Raw genomic sequence first — 6630 nt, 5'->3', positions numbered from 1 at the left:
CAATCCTCTCGAATTGCAAAAAAATTATCTAATCGGATAGTAATTGCTACATAGGGTGTAATAACTCGATTAACACTAGGTTTACGGTTTTTTATTGTATACCTATTTCTACGGACACCCGTCATATTTAGGGTAAAGAAAAGCACATATTTTCATTAAAAAAACAAACGATGGGTTTAATTTTAAAACAATCGCAATATTAACAGACTTAATATAAGTTATTTAAATCTGTGATTATCGCATAATTGAAGCAACCCATCCGTGAAATTGACGGGCCCCGTAAATCTAGTATTAATAACGAACAAATGAACTGATTTGCCGCTGGCGAAGGTCCCTACGCGACTCGCCGTCGAATAAGTTATCCAGAACGAACAACAGGATGGACTTGACGCCTCTGATGAATGTCGCGAAGAAGCTCGACTCCAAGGAGAAGAAAACATGGTACGGCAAGAGTCCGTCGAGGGTGTCGAGTGCGACGAGGGTAACCACACCGACGAGGACAAGGATCGTCGAGTGGTTCTACAGCTGAAGAGGGAAGGAACCGTCGAGGATCTCACGAAAAGCTGGCCGTTGAAAATCTAACACCGAGCAGTCCAGTCGAGGAGAAGGTTTCCAGGTAATTTGCCTCGCACATTTGACTCGCGTGGGACAGAGTCGTCGAGTCCGCTTCCGTTTTTCCGTCGAGAATCAATCTTGTTCGACGTTGCTTGTTTCGTTAAAAATTTCCTTAGTGTACTTTAGGACGGCGAGCACATTCCAAGTGATACCACAGCGTAACCTCTAAATTGATTTTTCAATCTTTTTTTTTTCATTTTTTTTTTCCAACGAATTGGATTTCGATATTTTAATTTCGGAGTGCACCAGGTGGAAATCGAATATTCCATCGAGGAATCGAAGTATTAAACGTCACGAAACATTTGTTCGTTCGATAAATAAACCTAACATTAATATGTTTTCGTAACGCGATTGAATTCCAAATTTTCGATTTTCGAGCATACGTGTGAACGAATTTTTGAAGTGGAAATCAAATATTCGACCGATGAATGGAACCGTCAAACATCGCGAAATACGGGATTTTTTTTGCCGAATGAACATTTAACTTCGTATTCCTGCGTCGAGGTTGACTCTGTTTCGTTCCATTTCGCTCGATTCTTTCTAATTTCCATAAGTGATTTAATTTAACAATCGGAGTTAGCGCGTAACGACCTCTCTGTTTCTGCCCTGAGGATAGGGGACACGAGCGGTCGGATCTCGAAGGCGAAGGTGGGTCTGGACAAGTCGAAGTCGAAAGCCGACGTGCCGAAGTCCCCGACGGAAGAAAGCCTGCCTAAGTTGCAGGAAGCGAAAAAATCGGAGAACGAGCTGCACGCAGAGGAGCTGGTGAAGAAGCTGAAGCGATCGTTGGCATTATGCGACCTGGATATCACCGATCTGAACTCCGACGGCGAGATGGTCGTTCTTGACCTCGTGAATGTGATCAGCGGGGTCCAACCGCCTTCGCCGCCCATGGTGCCCACTGTCGGCGGTGCAAATACACCTCCGCCGATGTTCGGTGTGAACTTGAAGTCGTCAAGGTCGACTACCGCACCGGACAGTAACGACACGCCAAAGAGCCCACCGCCGCCCTTCACAAAGAAGAGCAAGAAGAAGACGGTGAAGCTGTTCTGGAAGGAGGTCAGGGATGATCCCATAACACTATCGATGCTGGACAAAAACAAGATGATATGGGACTAGCTGTCCCCGGTACCTGTCGACACGCAGAAGCTCGAGCACCTGTTCGAGAGTCGCACAAAGGTGAGCAGCTCCCGTTCTCACTGAGCTTCCTCTCTAAGGTGCTCTTTTCCGGGAGAGCTTGTTTTCTTTGGGTCCAGTAATTGGAGGTCCGCTATGGGAATTCTTTCTTCCTCGTGTCGATGGTTAATACGCCGAGTGTTAGGATGGTTTGTCGACGTCTCATGGGACTGTGCTGCTGAGTACACGCGTTCCATGCGCATCGCCGGGATAAAAGGGAGAGCGAATTTGGCACTGACGGGCAGATTCTTTTTCGAGATAGGTCGTACGCGCGGGTAAATATCAGCGATTTCTTTACGGGACGTGGAGATTATTCGTGTGCCGCGTTGTACGAGTGAAACACGATTGATCTGGGCGAGACAAACCCTTGACAGGGTGAAGCAATGATTACGTTACGACGGTTCCGTCGCAACACCTATTTCCAAAACAATGCGATCTATCCACTCGGTTTCGAATCATTCGGATCAGGCAGCCTGACACATAAAGGGTCAATGCCGAATCATAGCGAGCGGTCTCTGTCGAAACCAGGGGACCATGGAAAAAGCCTTTCGCGCCTCGCGACTGTTCGAAACTGGTCCCGATCGAGACCGATGTTTCAAATCCCTTTTCTGCCAGCGAAAAGTAATTGAATTTTCATCGAGCTTTGCAACTTTCTCGCTCTTCTGTCTCTGTCTCGAGTATGCCGGTTTATTCTCCGTGCTTCTCCCACGGAGACACGTTGCATCTATGATGCAACGATGCATCCTTGGCGGTCGCGGTTCCTTGAAATTTACCGCGTCTCACCATTAGACGGGAAATTTAATTATCGCGTGTGTGTTGGGCGGAAAAAGCCGCACCTTTCTGACGCCCCGTGAATCTCGTCGGCTTTTCGGTTCCTCAGGACAGCGTCGCCCGACGTAGACCGAATCAATCATTCCACTACGCATGATTCTTGAGGTACACGTGGCAAAGAGCGAACGCTCAGCTGCAGGCTCGCTTGTCTTTGCCGCGAGAAGTTTTTTATCTCGCTGAAATTCCACAATCTAGCGTACGCAAAGCTACGTGGCTGGTTAACCGGCTAGCTGGGTCGTTTAAAGGGGATGAATCCTTGAAAGCGACCCGGCAAAGGGATCCCTGCTTTCCTGTACATTTCACTTTTAAGAGAATCTTCGGCGCCTTTTGTTTCCGGAATCCTTCGTTTCTCTTATCGCACTCGAGAGGCCAGTCTCAGTCGCTATTTGTTTTAATGCCATAATCTAAATAACGAGTATGAAACGATAAATTTATTAAGAATGACTATTCATGAAATAGCCCGATAACCTAGCCCAAACGCGTGCTTTTCTCTTTTTTATTTCGCTATTAGAAGTGTCAGCGAGAGTATAAAGATATAAGAAAAAGTTCGAATTACCGTTGCTCGCCACGAAAAAATTCTTCGAGCACAAAGGGTTAATTGTGTGCCATTCCTAAACCCCTACGGAGTAACTACCTTGGTTTGGTATTTGCTGATTCGATATCCTAAGTTTGGAGAATCGATTAATCATTGTACGATAATAATAGAATCTTTTTCGCGAGTTTGTAAATTACAATTAATAGTTTACCGTTATACGCTTTTCTAAAAATCTTATCCTTGAGGAACAATCATCCCAAGAACCATCTTTGCGACTGCATTCTGCAATGATGGGAAAGAAAACAATTCGCGAAAATATACACCCTCGATCGTGGATCCATTTAATCCGTGACTCGTATAATTAGCAAACATTTGTCGAATTTTCATCCAGCTATTATCCAATTGCGAGAAACTCGCCCCTGCCTCGCGCGACCCGGTAATTATTGTCTCGTTAATCCCCGCTCGACGATCCTCCTCCCGCATTTTTTCCCCGAATGGTTTCTTCCGAGATATATTTGGCTAAGGGGTTACCAGGGGTGGACTCGAGTCGAAATGGAGTGCTGCGAATCGCGTTAAAGGCTCTCCTCGTTTTTTGTCAACCTCTTTCGTACGTGTCTCGACGATAACGGAAGGAATTAAAGGCTCGGCGAACTTCGTTCCTCCGTTTTCCTCCCATTTCTTCCTCGTTTTTCCGCCTCTAGGTGTCGAAATCGAAAACTCTGCAGGGTTCGGCCGTTTCAGCGCGTTCATGTTTCGCGTATTTAAAAGAGAACTTTAAAGGACTCGATAGAGTCGGCTGACTATGCGATTGAGAAACGCGTCCCATGTTTGGCGGAATTGCGCTATTTAAGTTAATTAGAAAATCTCGCTGCTGAACGAGCAGTGTGTCCGATTTTGGAGAATGAAACGAATACTCGGGATGGAAGAAAATTCGATTTCCCGGAGCCCATGGTGATTTTGGTGAAAGGTGATTTTTCGTGGGAGATTATTCCCGCAGAAAACTTCTTTATTTTTTTCTCGCTTCCGCGTTGCATTTCGTAATACATTTCATACCGATATCTACTATTCCGAGGGGGGCTCTGTTTTGAAATTTTATTGACGGAGATAAAGAAACAGAGGAAAACGCAGTTTCTTAGAAGCTCCTCTATTTATTGTCAATAAACTTCACCTGCAAGAGTGGAACAACCACTTCCACTTTACCCGTTAATTTAGACATTTCGATACAACTGGTAGAGCCGCAGCAGAGAGTAATACATCACCCTGCTCTCCACATTAAAATATTTACATACTTCCCGCCCTTCCATTCTTCCATTCTCCACCGTCCATTAATTACATTTCTAATTACGAATTCTTCCAAGACACCCCGAGGGGTCTCCTTTCGCCCTTTCGGCGGCAAGACGCAGGATCGCTTCATCTCGAGGATTCGCCAATCGAGCGTATAGCAGTCGTTGACATCGCGATTCCTTTGATTCGAGGCAACGTGGAGATTTTATTAGGCTATAGATCGCTCTTTCACCGGGTTTGCATCCTGCCGCGGAGAGAGGGTTGAGGTTGATAATTGCGAGACGTCAAAGAACCTTCAAAGAAAATCGAGGACGGAGATCGAAGTCTGAATGACGTAGGAATTAACAGCTTTTCATTGGAACATTCCAATGTACGATATCACACGTTAGCAAGGATACGTTAGATTCGAGGATGCGCGTTGCGCAAATAGCTTGACGATATGACGTTATTCTGCAAACCAACGCCTCTGGCTTCGAGGAAAAGCCTCGCAAGTATTTCCGGGTGTCCAGAACAGAGAAACTCGTAGAGCCGAAGCCAGTATCGCAACAACGTACAAATGCAACTTCGGTCAAACGGTAACACTGCCTTCTCGCCACTCCTCTTATTAATTATTGGACGAAAACGGCAGGAGCCGGTAAAAAAATAAATCGATAAACGAAGAACGAGAAGCGATCTGAAACTCTCTGCCTTGTTTCCCTGGTACCGTGGATTAATTACAATTCCCCTTTCCCGCATTGCTTGGTGGGAACAAAGGAAGCGTCGATACCTCGATTCCCCGGCTAAAGAATTATTTCGCCAGATATCTAGGAGCAAGCGGCCACGGCATTAATCTCCGATTTCCCGGTGCTCTTTGTCGAAGCAGAATGTCAGACTTCCTGGCGGACTGCGCGGAAAGAATAATTGTGCTGGGCATCGTGCACAGAGGCGGTTCATAAATCGATTCCACAAATTCATCCTATGGCAGGGCGTATCCCGCTGCACAGGGTGCAGGACACGAAGCCAAACGAGTTCTGCCAGATCGTGTCCGAGTTCGCGCTCGAGTACAGAACTACCCGGGAGCGGGTGATGCAGCAGCTAGAGAAAAAAGCCAATCACCGTGAAAGAAATAAGACCGGGGAAGATGATCACAGAGATGAGTTACAAGCGGGCCTCGGCTCTCTGTGCTCTTATTTTTCTTCCACGGCGGTGGTGGCCACTGAAAATATTTCGAAAAGGCCAAGGCCCACGCCTCTCATCGAATACAGTTATCGGAGCGTGAACGGCATTATGGTGTGCTCCGGCGAGGGGAATAAATTGCTTTCTTGCCGCCGGCGGAATCAATTTCTTTTCTTGCCTACCGTTGCGTTAATATATCCCGCCTGTCTTCGTTTTCATTTCTCTCGCGACATCGCCAGGACGTACGCCACTCCTGTCCGCCCTTCTCGCACGAATAACCGAGTCTATGCTAATCGTTACAGGTTGGCAAGTTGAGGACCAAGGTCCTCCTTAGCGGTCGGAAATGTAACGTGTTGCCTTAAAAGTTTGGCTTTGTGACGCAGATAAGAAGAAAGTGCAAGAATTTCTCCTCGATTCCGGATCGCCGTAGCCAGTGGCGGCACTCTCGAAGCAAGATTCGAGGATAGCCTCCGATAGTTTGACGGCGTTGCTGGAAAGTGAGAAGTAATGGCATCGAGACTTCAGGAAACGCGCAGCAGGCCACTCCACGCCCGCGAGAATCGCGTTTGGAAGATAATCCCGGTAGGTGGTCCGCGTTGTTTCCCCGATATTTTATCCGCATCTTCGCTTTATCCTGCTCTTTCCTCGCAACCCTCGTGAGTCGAAAAAGCTCTTGGTTCCGTCCTGCTCGTGATTGGTCATTCGACGTTTCGTAATCTGATTTTCGTCAGGTCTGTGTGTGTTTACTCGTGTATATTCATACTTATCAAATGGTAATCCTTAGAAGAGATAGTGATCACTTTTAATTCGAAGGAGAGAAATATCTCTAACCGTCCCGAAAATCCTCAGTTTCGTTTAAACTTTGAACTCATGGAAATTGCGATTACGTTCCGCAGAAAAGCGAATTATTCGGTAAAGGAGGAGGTCTGCTTTTTGAAAATAATTTACGTAGCAAACGTATAGAGCAAAGACATTTAAAATGCACGAAGTGGCAGTTTCTGAAAGTATTTCGCAAAGTAAGAGTATCTTAATTC

At 46.3% G+C, this 6630-nt stretch overlaps 1 pseudogene; it reads left to right on the top strand.

Annotated features, from left to right (window-relative positions):
- Nucleotides 1-330: 330 nt before the first annotated feature.
- Nucleotides 331-5958, top strand: LOC143221090 (FH1/FH2 domain-containing protein 3-like; annotated as a pseudogene).
- The last annotated feature ends 672 nt before the right edge of the window (nucleotides 5959-6630 follow it).

This window comes from Lasioglossum baleicum, unplaced genomic scaffold, assembly GCF_051020765.1.
Source record: "Lasioglossum baleicum unplaced genomic scaffold, iyLasBale1 scaffold1896, whole genome shotgun sequence".
Taxonomy (NCBI): domain Eukaryota; kingdom Metazoa; phylum Arthropoda; class Insecta; order Hymenoptera; family Halictidae; genus Lasioglossum; species Lasioglossum baleicum.
The sequence above is the reverse complement of the archived record's forward strand: the minus strand, read 5'-3'. Positions and strand labels throughout refer to the sequence as shown.